The sequence below is a fragment of the Erigeron canadensis genome, chromosome 1, assembly GCF_010389155.1.
Source record: "Erigeron canadensis isolate Cc75 chromosome 1, C_canadensis_v1, whole genome shotgun sequence".
In the NCBI taxonomy this organism is placed as follows: Eukaryota; Viridiplantae; Streptophyta; class Magnoliopsida; order Asterales; family Asteraceae; genus Erigeron; species Erigeron canadensis.
This window is the reverse complement of record NC_057761.1, coordinates 39,932,734-39,953,062: the sequence shown is the minus strand read 5'-3', so window position 1 is coordinate 39,953,062 and position 20,329 is coordinate 39,932,734. Positions and strand designations below refer to the sequence as shown.

General features: G+C 32.0%; 1 pseudogene; it reads right to left on the bottom strand.

The window, feature by feature from the left end:
* Positions 1–474: 474 nt before the first annotated feature.
* LOC122592188 lies at positions 475–18,843 on the bottom strand (annotated as a pseudogene).
* Between the last annotated feature and the right edge of the window lie 1,486 nt (positions 18,844–20,329).

Genomic DNA, 20,329 nt, shown 5'->3' with positions numbered 1-20,329 from the left:
GTTTTGGAAATCTTGCGAAGCAGTTTCCAAAAGATTCTATGCGATCGTCCACGGATGACGATGGATATTATGATGGAGATTTTCAAGAAACATATATAAGGGCTCAATTGTGCGGAAACCTAGCTAATGATAAATTTGGAAGCATCCGTATCCTCGCAAGTTTTCAAATTTCCGTTTACGCTTCATGTTAAACGTAGTGTACGTAATTGGTGGTATATATGTATATGATGAAGTTGTCTTAGTTTAATTAAATGTTTGCTGCTAAGTAATATTAATTGCAATTCGCGAATTTGCCTTGTTCTTGTGAAGTTTTAAAAACAAGTCCCTTTTTTAAAATGTTGCAATCACCTTAATGATATCATGAAGCTTAAACTGGGGTTAGATAGATAAGATGGTCCTCCTTAGATTATAACTATATAAGAGTATATGTTAATTGCAAATTATTATTGATATTAATCTTGGTTTTGAAAGGCGCTAGGTGCCAATATCCTCTTCCATTTCTTCATCTTCATCAATTAAGTCATGCATATTACGAGATGGCACTCTAGGATTACGAGAGGTGGAACAGCCAACACCCATTCCTATAGATTGATACGGTGTACTTGCTCTTGTTGAATAAGCCGGTTCAGATGCCCCGAAAGCCTTGTCAACCACTGTCCTGTCAAATCATCTTCCTCATCAAACACAACTTCTGGATTATCTTCATTCTCCTCATCCATAATACCCATGACCCACTCATTACTTTCATCAATTTCTTTTAAAAGTATAGGATCATCACTGTCTATTCTTTGGGAACGTTGTCCGGTTGTCGCAATGCACGGTTACACTTGACAATTGACGTACACCAAGTCATTTAAAAGCTTTTGTTGGAAGACACTCCAATTTTTTCACAGCCCGTGGCACTACACGTGAGACTAAGAATCTTAATGGCAAACTTTTGTAATTCGGGAGCATGACCTCCGAAGCTAGACCACCAATCAGCTATAAAACAGATCAAAAACAGTTAATTAACCATACAAATATTTTATTTCAGTCAATAATCAAGAAACTAAATAACAACAGCAACAATACAAATATTGCAAAAATAAGTTTTCCTTTCTCATCCTTTAAGCCAATTCATTTCTTATTTAACCATGTCAAAAATATAAAAGCAGAAAACCATCAGTCCGTAAGACCTAGTTTGAACATGCCAAAACTCAGCAAAATTTACCAAGGAAGTAGGAGTAGTAATGCTTCGTAATTGGAAGTGGTATTGATATAAAATGGAACATTCAAAATAAAATGATTTCAGCATTCCATTATGTGGACGCAAATACTTCAGTGGCTATGGAACTGAAGTCATCGAACTTGTAGATGTTTTAATGTGTTGTCTACTTGTCTACATGTAAATGAATACAAAGTTAGTATCACAGCCCAAATTACTTTGTATTGGATACAAATATGTACATGTCTAATAATCACAAATGAGTCGAAAAGGCAAGCTTTAATGTCGTGGTCATCTTAAGCAAGTCTCCTGCTTGTAAGTAGCATGTAAAGCACCACTTGAGGGAAGGCTCCTACACCTTGTCTTAAGCAAATAGCTAAAACCAAACATCATAAGAAAGGGCCGGGGTTTCTTGTAACAAAAGCAATTCCTAAGTTCTAGCACACAAGGTCTGGACAGTAACTCGGGATGGTGTGCTTCAACCTTTTCTATTGCTGCCACAACAAAACAAAGAAGCTCTGATTGTGAAATCTCATAATGGTTGGGCTACAGGAACCAAGAACCGAATCAAATACGCCTAGACGGCTTTGCCAAGAATATACATCCAAAAATAAAGCAAATAACTAAAACCAAACACTCACTTGCGGTGTATAAGTCTTTCTTTTTAGTTCAATATCGTAAGGGATTAAAAGTCCTTGAAATGATCGAAAGATTGGTGATTTGGTTAACTTCTATGAATTGCAGAAAACATAGATACAATTAGTGATAGTGGGTGGCAAACCATACACTTACTACCATTCAAGTTTAGTGTTTTTTGTACTGTCTATGAAGCTAGGTTGCTATCTGATAATGCTATTAGTCAAATACACCTTACAAAAGAGAAAATCCATGATTAAAACTAAAAACGATAATAGCATCAAGTTTTTTGTTTTTGATAACTAAAATGATACACTGACCTTAGAAGTGGGTGGATGTATTGCTCTTGATTCTTTACCTCACCCAACCCACAATGCTATTTCCTTCCTCAAATTCTGAATCCACTGATCTCTTTTTGCTAATGTGTCCTATTAACAGCAAGCCGAAACTATATGTGTCGGTTTTTTCATCCACTTGTAGGGTGTATGCATATTCTGTACAATATATAAATGTACTATTTACTAACTGATTTTAGCCGAATCAAAAGTCAGACTCATAAGAAACTATTCAAACATATAAAAACAACCTATAAAATTTAATTGAAAGATTGCTAGAAATATTAGAGTAAACCATAAAGCAAAAACAAAATTTTGAAGTCTAAAAGTAAAAGCTATAAGCCACCTAACAGTAAAGTTCATTATAACATATCAAAACATATAGATCAACATAAAACTCATGGGACCCTGCAATGGATCACAATCATTGTGCAGGTAACAAATCCCTTGAGCCACCCTAACACGATCATATACCTTGGGAACAAATCGTCAACCAAATTATCACACTTATGTAGTTGACAAACATTCCCTATTGCTGCAACAACTCAACAATCTCAGTATATTCCAGTGGCTCATGTTTCCTAACACTTCCAACTCTATCCAACACGTTTTCGCCACAGGCATTTCAAACCGAAGACTAAGTGTACACAGAAAAACCTTGACAGATACAAATCAAACTTGGTCCTGAACTTGGAATGAACTCTCAAATCAATTACAGATTGCCAATTTAAAGCCTACAGATCATAATTAAAATCAATGAAACTCAAGAATCGTAAGATACTAATTCCTAATTACAAAAGTGAACATTATAAATGCATGTCTTCCAGCAACTAACGGATCAAACATTAAATATAAATTAGTACAGTAATAGAAAACCAATTACAAATTCAAGGCATTATATAGTATGAATCCGATACCAATACCAGATTTAAACAAAGCATATACAAAAATCAGAGTCCTCATTATTTATGAAGAATCCCCAAAATAGGAACCCTAATTTTCACACAAAAGCAACATTAAGGGAATAACCATCAACCGCGGTGATTAGATATGGTAACACTGGCTAAGCCGATAGGTTAATGTAAGAGACGTGAGAAGAAAAATGGAAAATAAAAACCCTGTAATCGTGTAAATCTACCATTGGCTCCTCTTAGCTAGTGTTCCCCTCACAGCCTAAATTTGTTGGATTGTTATACCTATAAGTATATTTTCTTTAACATCATCATCCATATAATTTCATTGTTATGCACGGCCTCATATAATAACCTTTAAGCCTTGACCCCCAATTTATACACTTGATTCTTATCAGTTCTCATTGTTCTATGGGGTCCCTTCACATTGCCTTTTGAGGACACTCACTTCTTCTCAATAGTCATTACTTCACAGTGCCTTTTGAGGACACTCACTCCCTCTCAATTTCCAAATCAACATACCTTATTTCTACGTGGTTTATTTAACTTACAGTTTTTTTCTCTCACGCTACTCCTCAGCTTACACAGTTTTAGCATGGTTAAACACCGCTAGGTAACTGTCACTCGTAGAAATTTAGTCCTTGTAATGCACTGAATATCCCCTAAAGTACATGATTATTTTAAGGTAAGTTCAAAATTAAATAACTTGACACAAAAGTTTTGACTTTAAATTTCATTCGAGGTGTTTTTTCTTCTTTTTTATTATTATTTTCCGCCATTTTAAATGACTGTTTTATTTAACAACCATTTACACTATAACCACTTCAAACAGCATGAGGGCACACATAGACAATTTCTTACATCCTGTTATAGTTAGAGCCGATAATCTTGTTATATACACATAGGGGATGTTTGGCAAGAGCTAGCTTTTTGGGAGCTCTAGCTTTTAATTTTGAACAATAAGCTCATATTGTATTATGTTAAAAACTTTGTTTGGATGCTACTAGCTTTAACTTTTATTTGAAAGGAAAAGTTACAAAATGAAACGCAGCGTTTTTGGAGCTTTTAGTTTGGATGAAGCTTTTCATTTTTGATAATAGATGCAGGGGGTCAAGTAAAGTGATTAATGATACAACGGATGAGCCTTTATATATAAGGAAGAAGAGGGACTCGAAGGAAATAAATAATTACATACTAAGGATCTCTATTGCTCTATATTTGCAACTAACACATATCATGCTATCTGATTTGATTCGGAGTTTCAAACTTATATTATAGATTAGACCTTTCCACATGCTATAAAAGATCGCTTGTATATCTCTTTAAATGATAATCTTGTAAGTATTAAGAGGGTAGAGTAGCTCTTTTGTGTCCTTTACAACCATTGAATGATGATCATTGTAGAAGATGCATTTGTTTTAGAATACCTTGGAACTTGGAAGAAAGACTCGACCGGTCTTCTAGTCTTTTAAAATATGCAATTTGAGTAACAGGATCTTTAGTATGTATGAATTGTGTATACTCTGAACTTCGAAAATTATTTGTAGAGTATACAAACGTTTCTTTTTGTATATATACTTTTACTTCAGATTTATAGCAATAATAAAAAGGTTACCGAGTTTAACTATTTTTAATTTGGACTCAAAGAAATTGGATTACAATACAAGGGAAGAACCTACTCGTATTTTGGACTTCAATGTTGGGCTTTTTTGTTCTAAATTTCTAATTTATTATTGTTATTTTCTTTTGTAAATAACAGGTACGCAACGAAGTTAATGCTGCGAACGGTAACTCCTGACAACTGAGCGGAGGATGGAAGTAGTCGTGAGGGGCGATGGAAGTCAGAACAACCCAAAACAACCATTTATGTCATTTCACTACAAAAAATGTGTATTTGTTCACACTTTTAGTTAGTAAGAACAAATTAAAAATTTTGTCACGCTTTTATGTGTGTAAACTGTAAAGATATATAAAACCCTAAAAGTGTGTAGATATTTATCCACACTAAAAATATATGGTATTCTAAAAGTTCACACTTTTTAGTGGGGACTTTCATAATTAAGTTGTAACAAGACTACAGGGACCCGTCCAGCCCCTTCAACCTCCCAAGACTACTGCAACCATGAGTCCTACTAATATGTAATAAAGCCCTACAATCATCAGCCGAAAATCAAAAGGGACAGCCGGTTTCATTAGAGTCACTTGATGTCTTAGAGCCCGAGCTGCAATTGCTGCTGCAGATTGTGCATCTGCTCGTGCTGCTGCTCAGTTGGTTAACTCCAATGTTCAGTTGATGACACTAGAATAGAATATAATTATTTCTACTTCAGCTTATGATCACAAACTGTGAAATCTCTTTTTTAGTTGTTGTGTGGAGTGCATGTCTTAGGAGGTAATTTGTGATAAAAAAATGCTTGAGCATCCTGAATTTGGTAACATTGTGTAAATTAGACTTGTTATTACAGATATAGATATAGTTTTTGTGTGAAGTGATAATGTTTGAACATCTTGAATCATAAACTTTATGCTATAGATTAGATACTTACTTATTTTCACAAGGGAATCCCTTCCAATTAAGTACTCGTATTTGTTTAGAAGGAAAAGCTGATTTGCAATTTGCTCAATTTATGATCACAATCTTGTGAGCTTTATTGACTTCTCTTCGGTGTGGAGTGAATGTTAAGTTCTGTTCTTGTGATAGACATAACATATTATCCTGTATTTGCTAGAATAGTAGTATCCACTTACACTCGATTTAATCTACGCTCTCTTTTTAAGAAAAACTATCTCATATGAAAATGTCACAAAATCTAGGATCCGCCTAACAAACGACCCACTATTTTGTTACTCTCATAATTTAACTTGAGAGAGATCTCAACTTTAGATTATCTAGATCATAAAATTTAAGCATGATATGGGCCGAACTCAACATGCTGCTGTCTCCGAGCAGGCCTTTCAACGATGGGCTTTCAAATGCATCAGCTTCAATTTCTTGAATAAATGATGTGTCAAATGGGCTTCTTCATGGGTCAAACACTTAGAAATCAAATTTAATATTTCTTTGATTTTCGTAGTTATATAGTGTTTTTTTTTATTTGATAACCGGGCTTCTCCATGGGTCAAAACACATGAAAATTATAATTTTAATCAATATTTCTTTGATTTTTGTAACAGTAGATTTTTGTAATTTTAATATTTCTAGAAGGATATACTTTCAGATCATTTCCTTGTATTGAAAAAGGTTAATGATCTTTACAACTGTTTGTATATGACAAATAAAATTTTTTTAACAAATCGCCACCGTGAAAGAAAAAAAAAACACATAATTGTTCAATGTGGTGATTCACGCTTCAGTATGGGTCATATGGCATATTTTAGACCTTAATTGGTACTCGTATTTTGTAATAAAGTCAACAACTTCATTAAAAAAACAAATATATTGTTTTTTATTAGAAATTAAGCTTCATTATTTATTTAATTTTTTTTAACAGTAAATCGGTATTCGACATCAGGAAACACCTCACTGTATAATGGCGAAGTCCTGTACGTACTCTAGATTACGAGATGTAGACCATAAGCCGTTACAAGTGATTCAGGGAAAAAACCCACAGACTTGTCACTTCTAAGAGTCGAACCCGAAACCTGTGAGAAAAATCAAAGATGCATCTAGCAGTTGAGGTAGTTTCATTTGCAACTCAAATTAATAATTTGTTAAATAGATTCCACAAGTCCAATAGAAACAAAAATATAATACGGTGAATATCTATATATATTTTTTCGGTCTTGAATTTGCAAACATGTCTCATAAAGAAGATAAATTTGTCACCTTCATGTCTTGTACCTTTCTTCATCTTGGCCGGACGTGAGTCATGAATGGTACGTACGTACCTACTGATCGAAAAAGGGTAAAAGATCAAACAAAGGATATCAAAGCCTTTGGAAACTTTGCTATATATATGTGGCAGAACGCACACACGTACGTACCCAATTAATAAATTAAAAGAAAACAAAAAACAAATCATTAGTTATATATTTTATCTTCTATATAATAATAATGATAACGATGGGGGGTTTTGCCTGTTGAAATGTTACAAGTATTTAATAAATAAATCGACCATGATATGATATATATGATGTCCATTTATAGGTGTGTTTGGATCACTAGTATAAATGGAAATGAAGACCACATCAGCCAGTGGAAGATGACCGATGCATGGTTATCACAATTATTTGAGCACATGGCATGCAATATCTAAATTATTCGATTGTTTTGGATTTGTTTTTCAATTTCTTTAATTTATCTCGTTATTATATATACGATTTTGATATCGTACATATATATGTCCAGCATTGTTATGCTCGATTTGAAAACAATTTAGGGATATATCTTGTCATTCAATTCTTATGAATCAAGCTAGTGATCAAACGGACTAAAGAATAAATAAAAACAAAACCGGATTAAAGAAAACTGATCGATGGGAGTGGATATATAATTAAGGAAAGATAGACATAACAACTAAGATCCCTTTTAATTTTCTGGTGAAGGATATATGCCTAGATGATTCTATTTTTTCTAGCTACATGAAACAAAATCAATAAAAAAACAGTATATGATATAATTGAAGGACAGAAAGATAACACTGGTGGTGAGTGAATCCAAAAGAAATTATCAATAATAATGGAACTCAATCCCAATGCTAAAGAGGACTTCAAATCAAAGGGGATTCATGGAATTTCTTGTTGAGATCTAACTTGTGTAAATGTCCCACCTGCATCTATTTAGTTTGTTTATCTCTACCGAATTGTCTATCTTCTTTGTATATTCAACTCCAAATCCAAAAGAAGAAAATTCATGTTATCTACGTACCCTGAATTAATTTATTTGAACTCGAGACCTTAAAGTGGATCTCGTGTTCTATTCTCATATATTTAGTTACACATTCATGTAGTAATGCAAAACTTATATAATCACAAAGTTATTTTCCCTTTTCTTTCCGCATATCTTCACTATTTTCAATATTTTCGTCGAAAGTCATTCTGGAATCAGGATCTCTATCCGTCGTTAATAGATTATCTTTGGGTAGATGTAAAATTGTTTACATCGATCGCACCTCCCTCATGTCCTGCTTAATTATACCTTTGGGTAGAAAGCATATTGTTAATTATAATCCTGTACGTCTAGTTCATCAACTCTTATGAGTTTTGATAAACGCCTAGAATGCATAATTTTAAGATGTAAAATCAAGTTGTTTTGTGAAGCTTAATAGACGATTAGGGGTACCTTTATGTTTGTTAAGTGTTTCAGGCACTAGGTGATGAAATGGAGCTAATTGAATCAAGAAACGAGTCAAGGAACCAAGAAGCAAAAATCTGGAATTCTGAAATTACAAAGGGCGTAACTTACACCAGACTTGGCAGTAGGTTACGCCAGTTGAAAATCCAAGGGGCGTAACTTACGCCCAGGGGGGTAGTAGGTTACGCCAGTTGCAGACCAGAAACCCGATTTTTATGGTTTTAATTAACTTTCAGTTATATACCATTCAATTGACGACTTGGGAAGTTACCATTTATAATTCTCACTCACAATATCAGTTCCTAACATAGAGAAGACCCCAAAATCATCATCAAATCACCAATTCATGAAGATGACAATTCAAATTGAAGATTCAATGATGAAGATGATAGGCTAGGTTTTCTATTGATCATTCTCATGTGAACAATTATGTAAGACATTTATGTTCAATCTTTCTTATACTCATGTTGGATTAGATGTTTAATTCTTTATTAGTCTTTTACATCTAATGTTGTTTGGATTGTTTGAATGATTAGTTGTTCATGATTTGAATGAAATTCATCTATCATTTGGTTTTAACTTGTTAATTGATCATTGATTATTGAATGAATCTCTTATGAACTTATAGTTTATTTTAATGAATTAGAAGTCTAGTTGTGTCAATTCCCCGGTTTTCGTTATCGTGAATCATCACAACCGATTAGTCTAGTTCTTGAATTCATTCAATCCAAACGTTATAACGAATCATGTCTATATGATTTCCAATGAGTATAAGTTAGGTTACATATTTGAAAACGTAATTTGAAGCATAAGAATGGTCTACTTTATTTAATTGAATTATTTTGTTAAGTCTTTAATCACTTTTAGTTGTTAAATAAACCAATCAATCAATCAATTTTAAGTTTATGTCTAGTTTAATCAACTTTGTAAACTTGTTTAACACTTTCCCTTGATTTCCTGTGGATATAATACTCTACTTACCCGTACTAGTTATTGGTAATTAGTTATTATTTTGATCGATTCAACGACATTGATCAAGTTTCAATTAGTTGCGAGAAGCTACGTTAACCCATTTATTCATAAGCTTAATTAGTCGCTAATACCAGTATTACATTAGCTAGGATTAGGAAACTAAGTAAACAAGAAGAAACAATTAATACTCTAAAAAATAACCCATGGATCGATCCTGGATAGATGTTTATAACACCACCATGGATCTAGCTAGTTATACACACCGTTGTGTGTTGGCACAGCGGCACATCCCAAGTTCTGGAAGCCGAATTGTGGATTAATGCTGGAGACATAACGATCTGCATAGTAGTCGTTTAGCAACGGTCCCGAGTTAGGATATTGAGACGAGTTGGGGACATTATTGAATCCAGCAGCTTGAAATGGTGGTGGTGTTCCGGAATAAAGTCTTGTAGGATAAACAGTTCCGCCAATATTATTATTATTATTGTTAATAAAGCCTGCAGCTGGATAATGATGATAGCCTCCATGCACTCCAGCTGGTTGCCCCCTACATTTATTTGGACGTACATATATAAACACAATTCAAGCTAGCTTTCAGTTAATTAATTTTTGGAATTCTAATAACAATAGCATATACACAACAACATATATATTAATAGTTTCATATATGATGAACCTTATACCTCATCTATCATCTTTTGAGCCTCAATTAATTAAGTACCATCAATATATAATAAATTTTATTTGGATATATAACATCTCTCAAGGAGTGGAGCAAATTAAAATTTGTGACCATTTTATAATACAAAGTACTGTGTTAATTTCAGGATGGGCCTACAAATTATACATTTTTTATTTTTTTTTGAAAGTAGTGTGCGTCAATGATGCCACCAAATTAAATCTCAGTGGTAATTTGGAGTTATATGCATCAGTGTTAGGGTTTTATGATTTGATATCATGTGTTTGATGTGTACAATTCCATATGGTTTTGATCGAGTCATTAATTAACTTTATATATATACACACTACTCCCTATATAACAACGTACAACAAGCTTTATTATCTCAAACTCTCAAGGGGGTCAGATAACTTGAATAAAACTTTATATGTTCTTAACACAAGATTTGCCTCTTGCCTAAAGCTCCTATATAACTCTAATAAAACAATGAAATATATTAAAGAAACGATATAATAAGAATGAAGGAAGTTACGTACCCTAGTTGGTGGGTTGGTTGGGGTACAAGATTATCAGTACTAAACACGAGTTGGCGAGCTTGGTTTAGTGTTTCTGTCTCCCTTTCTGTAAACACCACACCACAAAAACTTTGACATTAGTTTACCAACATCTTTCAAAATTATACTAACTAATAAAAATTAATCCATTGAAAGATTATTAAAGTGGCTATTGGATCTACCTACGCTTATAATTAACTACTTACATACACATATATAATGAGAAAGTTCATTAAGTCTATCTATATATATGTATCTTTATTAATTAAGGCTAAAGTTTATGCGAGAACTATTCACATATGTACATATAAGTATAATTTGATAGTTCATACATGAATGAATATGTACAATTCACGTATGAACATTAAGTTATAACATAAAAGTTCTCCTGTTCTTCCGATTCAAGTGGTTCTCACATGAAGCTTTTCTGTTTTATATTATACTATTTATGAATGTATGTATATATTAGAATACCTTGGCGGTGGCGGTTCATGTGACCACCAAGGGCTTGAGACTTGCCGAACTTGAGGGAGCAAAACCTACACTCATACACCTTATCACTTTCATCTTTGGACCCACTTTTCTTTGTTCTGTATGTCCCTAGATTGATACAATTACTCAAACAAATTAAAAACAAATAAATTTGTTTAATATTTAATTTTTAAAAGCACGCCAATATTATTATTATTGTTTGATGGGACTAAACTTACATGTTCACTATTTCAATTTCTTTTTTACTGGGAATATATACAGTTATTCCTTTTTCCTGTTATACAAACCCTAAAAAGCAGCATACCACTTGACTAAATAATACATATATAGAAAAAAGCATTTTAGGGTTTAGTTATACTTGAACCATAACTTTTACTACTGAGTATATATACAACAAATAAATATAGAAAAGCTCTCTTTTACTTTATACTTTTTTTTATTCAATATATATATATAAAAAAAGGAGTTATTGAAAGATAAAAAAAAAAAAAAAAGATTAGCTTGAAAGATAATACTAGTAAGTAAGTAAGTATAAGTACCAGATGCAGCAGAAGATGAGTCATGATCAAGTGATTGTATAGAATGGTCCCTGCTGAAAAAATCATCTGGTAAATTGTTGAGGTCTAAAGGACTTCTCCTGAAAACCATGAAAAACATTTATATATATATATATATATATATAATGTGTAAGTGAGTTAAAATATAAGTAATCACTACTGAACATCATAGATAGATCAAGAGAGAGTGATAGTTTAGATTAGAGAGTGTGGGGTGAAGCCTAGCTATACACACTTACATAATGTTAAGTTGGTACCACAGAGAGATATATCACTCTATCAGTAAATCAAATAAAGTTCACACACACACACACACAAACTTTGGAAATGTATTACTATAATCTTCAATGGTAGTGTGTGTGTGTTATGGGTTGGATATATAATATATATGATATGAAAAAGTTAATAAAGACTTTGAAAATTCATAAAAAAAAAAAAAAAAAAAAGAGATTAATTAATCAGGTTTATGTAAGAGAAAGTGTTTTTATTTTTTGGGGGGTTCTGCAAACACAAATGGAAAAGAGACAGTGGCGGGTCTCGTGACTATAAAAAGGATGATCTGAGGGAGATAGTGGCTTGAGACTGCTGTTAATTTGTGGTTAGGGTCTAGTGTGACTAAACGTTGAACAAATTTTTGTGGGATATCACTACTGATTTCTTTTCAACATCTTTAATTAATCATTGAGATATGTGCATATATACACTCACCTTTTCTCTTCTTTTAGGCATTGTAGATGTAGAGTGGTGTGTGTTACTATACCACATGGAAAATGATCAGATCTTACAATGCAAGTGGATTATTTAATTTGTTCCAATATTTGTTAACAATATATATAGGACGTTACATTCGTATATATATTACTCAATTTATAAATACTTAGTATGTTTAAAATAAGCATTACATTAAACTGTTAACGAATTGGATGACTAGCTAATTATTGTTGTAATAATTTTATAAGTTTAGATGGACTACGTACTGATTGGATCAACAATTCAATCTTATGGTAATTTGTATATATTAATGTAACATTTAACTTCTTGCTTGCTTGCATGCAAGGATGAATATATGGTGTGGTACGTTAGTTGGCATAAAACTTTCAGCAACATATATACGTTAAAAAATAGTGTGCAAACTTTCTTGATCCATTATTGCTTTCGTTTTTCTAATACTTAATATCATGATAAATTTCACTTTTTATTTAAATTTAAGAGTGTATAAATAATGTGGAAGGAGCCGTTGAAAAAAATTGGGGAAGGAAAAATGGAAAATATAATGCATTTTAATTATTTGGTTGAGTGATGATTGGTGATTGGACAACTAAATGAGAGAAACTAAACTGAAGGGGAACAGTAGTAGTAGTGGCAACAAATTAATATATATATTAAAAACCAAAAGTACAGAAATACGTGTAAAAAATAGTAACGGGTCATCTTATTTCTTTGGCCCCATTTTCATTTTCTTAATGGGTCACTTCATTTTCTTTTGAATCCATCTTATATTCTTAATTTTGGGCTTAACAAATTATGTTTTGATCTTTTAAATTGCTTCCAATTTATTTACAAAAGATCACTTATTAATATATATATTAAAAACAAAGGTACGAAAATGCGTGTAAAGAATAGTACGGACCATTTTATTTCTTTGGGCCCATTTTCATTTTCTTAATGGGTCGCTTCATTTTCCTTTAGACCCATCTTATATTTTTAGTTTTGGGCTTGACAAATTATGTTTTGATTTATTTAAATTGCTTCCAATTTATTTAAAAAAAATCACTTATTTTAATTGTATATCATTATTTTTTCATTTTCATTTTCTTAATGGGTCGCTTCATTTTCTTTTGGACCCATCTTATATTTTTAATTTTGAGCTTGACAAATTATGTTTTAATCTTTTAAATTGCTTCAAATTTATTTACAAAAGATCACTTATTAATATATATATTAAAAACAAAGGTACAGAAATGCGTGTAAAGAATAGTAACGGGCCATTTTATTTTTTGGGCCCATTTTTCATTTTATTAATGGGTCGCTTCATTTTCTTTTAGACCCATCTTATATTCTTAATTTTGGGCTTGACAAATTATGTTTTGATCTTTTAAATTACTTCCAATTTATTTACAAAAGATCACTTATTTTAATTGTATATTATTATTTTTTAAGTTTGTAACATTTTTAAAAGGGGAGGGAATATGAGGCTGTTAGACACTTAAGTTGGGTGAAAAACCCCTCAAATACCTTTTTTTAAACCATAAAAATCATGGGGGGCCAAACATTTATTCAAAAGATTAAAATACTAGTATGTTAGAGGTTTTTCACCAAAATTGGGTGCATAACTGCCCCATACTCACTTTTCGACTTTTTAAAATTATCTCATCTTAGTACAAGTGAACTATTACATAGTATATATACACATAACAGTAGGGTGTATGTTTTTAATATATACACCTAACCATCTCAGAAAAATTTGTTTGCAATAATTATTAGTTTTAATGTTATTTCGGTTGATGTTTTATTATTATGGATTATTTTGGTTTCATTTTCTATTTTCAATGATTTGGGAAATTAGCTTTAATTATGTTTGTATTATTATTTTGTTTTTTTATTTTAAATATTCTATTTTCATACTTATTATCTTTTACAACTTATATAATATATTAATCTGTTATAAAATTATACCGTCGAATTTTTCTAATTTATAATTGCTTACCCATTAAAAAATCAATATCAACTCAGGTTTTGAGCTAAATAATGTTTCTAAAAGCATGTAATAATTCTTACATAATATGAAACACAATAAATATAATGTTTCTCGGGGCAACGCCCGGGTAACATATTTCATTAAATTTAAAAAAGGAAGGTCTGTAAAGAACCAAAATGCTCTAGTTGCTTTCTTTGACAGCGCTGCATATATATCAAATACACTGTGCTAGTATTTAGCCTTATAGCCTCTAGCTCTTTATAGACTCCAGGCCTTGTTGTTACAAAATAACAAAACTAGCCAGCCAGAATCAATTACTATGGATACCATTAAATTTTGAGTAAACTGACATAAATAGTCCCTGTGGTTTACTCAAATAGTCACGTTTCATCCCTATGCTTCAATAACGTCATGGATCGTCCTTTATAGGAACAAAAGCTTCATGTTTTGTCCTTTGACTATTTGACCTGCAGCCCACCTCCGATAACCTCCCCACTTGACTCCCAGGTGATGGTATTTTAGTATTTTTCTAAACATAAAGGACCAAACTTAGCAAGAATTGGTATATAAATTGACAAATTTAGCAAGTTCATTGTTCAACTTCAACGTTGGATTAGCTGTATTTTGCAAATTGGAGAACATGGTCAATTTAGCATGTCTTTCTCTTTAATTTACGATTAGAAAGAGTTTTTTACACGGATCGTCCTTGTCATTATAGAAAGAACCATGTTTCATATTTTAACTTTCAAAATGACAATTACGATCCTTTATAGGAAGATAGGGTTCAAGTAGGGTTCAAGTTTAATTCTTTAAGATAACAATTATTGAAAAAGTGCGTCAAAAGGAATCAAGGCAAGTGGATTTTGACTTCCGCTTGCTTTGCGCGTGAAAGAAACGGTATAAGCAATAAGGGACGACCTTATTTTAGTAATCGGTGGAAGAAGTCACAAAATAAGTTTGATCATGAGGTTAGGTTGGCTATCTAATAATGAAACGGGGGTTAGATCGTGTCTTTTATATGTAGTATTCTCTTTCCCATCTAGGGTAGGGATCAAACGTAAGGAGGCCTCGATTTCTTAAAACATAAAATTCAACTTATGTCGATTGGTATAAGCAAACTAGTAAGATATGAGCCTATGAGATATTCATTTAGCGACTTAAAGATGTAGTGGCGCGTTGTTGATGTGTAATTGGTGGTTGATACGCAAGGGGTGTTTATCAAGGAGTGTTTGACATAATATTTTGTCGAACAAGCTAAGGCAATTGTGCAAACAAGTTTTAAAATGAAATGATTTACAAAACCGGTATTCTCGGCATAGCAATGTTTGGTTCATCCAAAGCCTCTAATTCGACGCTAGTCATGTCGAGTTCATCTTAAGTGGCAAAATGTGAGTGGCGGTCAAACTAAACCACGCCCTAACATTAATGGGTTCATTTAATGCTACCACATGTCACTATGTTATTCGTTGAGTTCTTGGTTTCCATTAAAACTTGTTTTGCAAAATCAGATGTCAGAGGCAAAGAAAATTTTTTTATCTTGAGGGGACAAATTTAAAACCTGAATCATACGTTTTGTATAATAGTTGATGTATTTGTTTTTTGTAATGGGCAAAATTCCACAATTATATTTACATTTAGAATTAAAAAATATTACATTGTACGTGTTAAAGTAGGGGTACCCGGCCCTCTTTTGTTTTGTAAAAAAAATCGTGTGGAGATGAATTTGGACGTCAACACCAAGATCATAACTAGTACGATTCGAAACAAAGATTTTCCGAGCCAATTTCGAGATGCTTAAACATAGTGTTTTTTTTATAATTCAAACAATCTAAATGCCATATAAAAAAGAAAAGTAAGTTAGAAATAAATAAATTAATTAAAGATGTATGTACCTCAAAAAGATACTTACAAAACAGACATCTCAACATCATTCCCATACAACTCAAAGTCATGTCTGTTTCAAAGGACACACACAAACACACACTCATTGTTACATGAAACTTCAGAAAACACACGCATCTAGTCGTACGTTATCGCACACACACATCAGTCCAGAGCTATACAGCTACAAGTTATATATAAAATATTACTGCTACTTTATGATAATAGGGGCTATGCGCATGAAAACGATGTATCCTTTCAATAAGTAATATCAGGAGAGAAGAGAGAGGGATAAAAACAACAAACATGTAAAAAGATCAAAATTATTACGAAAAGTAGACTTATTTGTTCATATATACTCATAATAACTTGTGTTTCGGGCGGACCCTCGATGATAGATCTTCCATTTGATTTTAGAAATCCACATTGGTTTTATATTCGATTGATAAGTCCTTTTCGTCTTTAATTTGATTTATCACAAGATGGAGGTTTCCCATTGGTTAACTCTACATTTGTATATGAGTATATCCCTTTTATTTTATTTATTACCCCGGTCAGTTTTTCAAATAAGTCCACGAGTCTACTTGTCAATTAAACATCTGATCTGGTATAGGACCCGTAAATTTTAGTTATTTACATTTTTAGTATATACATTATTTGTTAGTTCTACTCAAATTAATAATTAAACATAAACATCAAAATTTAAATCCGAAACTTCAAGAGAGGAGTGAAAATATACCCGTCTATACATTCTTTATAGCAAATTTGAGTATCGTTATAATTGTACCGAATTGAAATTTCATTATTATATATATATATATATTGAGTGATTTATGACACCCTTGCGAATACATTTTATTACTCATACAACTTTTTATATAACTATGAACGCAAATTAATTCTAATTCATAGATGTGATTAAATTTAAATGGTCCAAACCAGTGCCTAAAACAATGCATGAGATATTGGAATCCTGTAACGACTTTAGTAATTAAATTGTTTCACAATTGTTGTATTTAGACTTTAGAGGCCGAAAGTTTTATCTTCATATCTTTTAAGATCATATATCTTTTATTTTTTATCTTAAATAAAACTTGAAAACAACTTTTTTTTTTCTTTTATCTTAAATAGGGGTAAAAATGTTCTACATTACAACCTCCTAGCTCATACACCAAATGTTTGAACCTTGGTAGAAAGAAAAAATACCGCTATTTTGTTTTTGGTATATACGCCCTATTATTCTTATTGCCATTTGGAGCCTTTGAAAATCAAGGAATGATGCGGTGCATAATATGGTATTTTCTACAGCTCATATGATCTTTGAAGAGATTAGATCCATGGCGTTTTTATGGATTTAGAATAGAGTTAAAAAAGTGGAGTTAGATTGAGATAGTTGGTGTAGTAAGCCATGTATTTCTTGATTGGTTTTACGTCTATTCTCTTGTTTGTTTATGTATCTTTATGCTAGAATCTTGCTAGTTGAGTTATTAATAATACTTTACTTTCGCCATTAAAATAAATAAATAAATAAAATTTAATATTGCATAGAACTGTATTTATGCAACTAATTTTTTTTTGGGTCCGGCTAAATCAGAGTGTCATATAAAGACCGGTTTGTTACTAAATACATGTTTATATGTTTATTAGTGGTTTCTCAAATGATTTTTCTTTTATCATTATTCATGCATGAGTTACCTATTGACTCTTTTCTGTAATGGGTTTTGCCTAAGATGCTACAAGTTTCCAATAGCATTTTGCTAGCGCTAGGCATCATTATTATCTCTATTCATTCCGATATATGCACCATTGTTTGCCTTACTGTAGCGCACTCTGTTCAGGATCCATAAAAAAAGTCATGTACCTCTCATGCTAGTCAGTGTGTGGTTTATCTCATGGAGGGTCACAGGATCTAACGAAATGTGATTCTACTAGTTATTCAATATATGTGATTTATTTGAGTAAAGCTAGGTAAACTTGAAATAATTAGTTAAATTTAGCTAATGGCAAGTAAATTTGACCTGTGATCGAAGATATATATATAAAGGTTTATATGAGAACTATTTGAATTATAAGAACCACGAGAAACTTTCATTTATAACTTCATATTCATATGTGGATATGGTACATGTAATGTGAACAAATTTATTCACATATGATGAACAGATCAATTTATACTTAATATTAATATTCATATGTAAACGGCTTTCACGTAAACCTTACCCTATTAAAATACTTTTCCGTCATCGTCGTTAAATAAAAATCATTTGTATGTATATATGTAAAAAATAACGAAATGTTAACAAGATGTGAAAGTACAAGCATGAAGGCATGACACAATGTTTGCAACGATACATTCATCTGGGTTTTTATTCAAATATAACTCCAGGGATGGGTTGTTCCCGATGATTCAAATGTTTAGGACAAGCCTGGAAAAAAACCTCCTACTTCTCAATAATTAATTCATTTACTTAGTTTTTGATGCCCCTTAAAGAAAATGGGTACGGGCCAGTGACCCGTTTTGCCCCATTACCAGGGCCTCCCCTGTATAACTACTTGCGATAAATGGTCAAGCTAGCAAAATAAAACTTGATATATTGATCCTTCAACTTGTGAGATTCGAAACAATATCATGTCAAATAATTGTAGATATATCAAAACACATCAAAGGTAAAATGTCAACTAGAAAAAGAAGTGGTTGGGTCTTAAAAGAATAAGTTAATTTTTGAAAACTCGCAAGATGAGAAAGAAAACATGAAGCCGGCTTTAAAACATATCGAGAAACGGGATTTGCAGAAAGCTAGCTAAGTGATGCTTTACTGACTCACTCTAGCTAGTAAGCCGCCAACCTCTGCTGGGATCTGTGGCTACCCAATTTGTACTCCATATTTGGATAAACAAGATCACAGTCGACTACTCATACACATAACTTTGTTTCTTTAATTGCTAGTAAAAACTTTTAACTAAGTGAGTAATTATTAAAAATAAAATCATTTCTAAAACGGACATGTTTGCGGTGTAAGAAGCTAGCTAGGACATAACTTTACCAACCTATTCTTTTGTAAATTTGTAACTTTGCACCGGCCTTGGGATCACAGAACACTATTACAAGAGCTGGAGTCTAGCTGTATTATTGTGTTTGTGAATGTCTGAATGCCTATTATTTTAGAAAATGAATCCTCTTAAAATTATAAAGAGGTAACATGTGTTATCCACTAATTCTTTTTTCTAATCTTACCCTTTATTTTCTCACATGTCACCATCTCATGGTTAGAAGGATTTTTAAGCTATTTAGTTAGGAGGATTAATCATGTAATAAGGTGACATGGTACTCGCGCAATGCGGCGACGATGACAATGACGTGGTGGCATCGACGGATGATGACGGCGGCGGTGACCGTTGGTGGCGACCGTCAAGTGGTGTAAGTATTTGACATGAAGATTTTTTATTTAAAAGAGTGGTGCATATCTTTTAAAATTTAATGGAATGATTGTGTAAGTTACTTAATTAAAGGTAAAATGATAATTTCGTATGTTTTAAAAATTTTAACTTTTCAAAACGGGGTATAATTTTTATATAGTAGTATAGATAGTCTTGACACTTTTTATTTTTTCATATTTTTGAAAGGTAAAATAGTCATGCGATTCATGAACTCTCATGTCATTCATGAACTCTTCTTGGCTCTTGAACACATCCATTTGAATTGTCATACATTTTTTTTTAAAGGCTAAAAATATATTAAATAACAAAGGCTTCAAGCAATGAAGCCAAGAACAATGCTAGTCCCAAGTAACAAAAAAAAAAAAGTTACAAATAGAAAAGGGGATTATGGAACCATTTATCTCTCGATATGTAGAGCTTTCTACTTCTATTCGAAACCCAGACATGGAATTGAATTGTAATACCTTAAATTTTAACCAATAATTTTCAGCCGAAATGGTATACTTTGATGATTTTTAAAATTGGGTTGTCATGAGTTCAAATATCACATTTGATAAAAGAAAAAAAAAATAATAAGGTTCTATATTGGATCAAATGGTTTACTTTTTTTTTTTTTTTTTTGAACGGCAAATGGTTTTCTCTCACTATAGGGGTCGTTTGGTAGGGGAGAATCATAGAG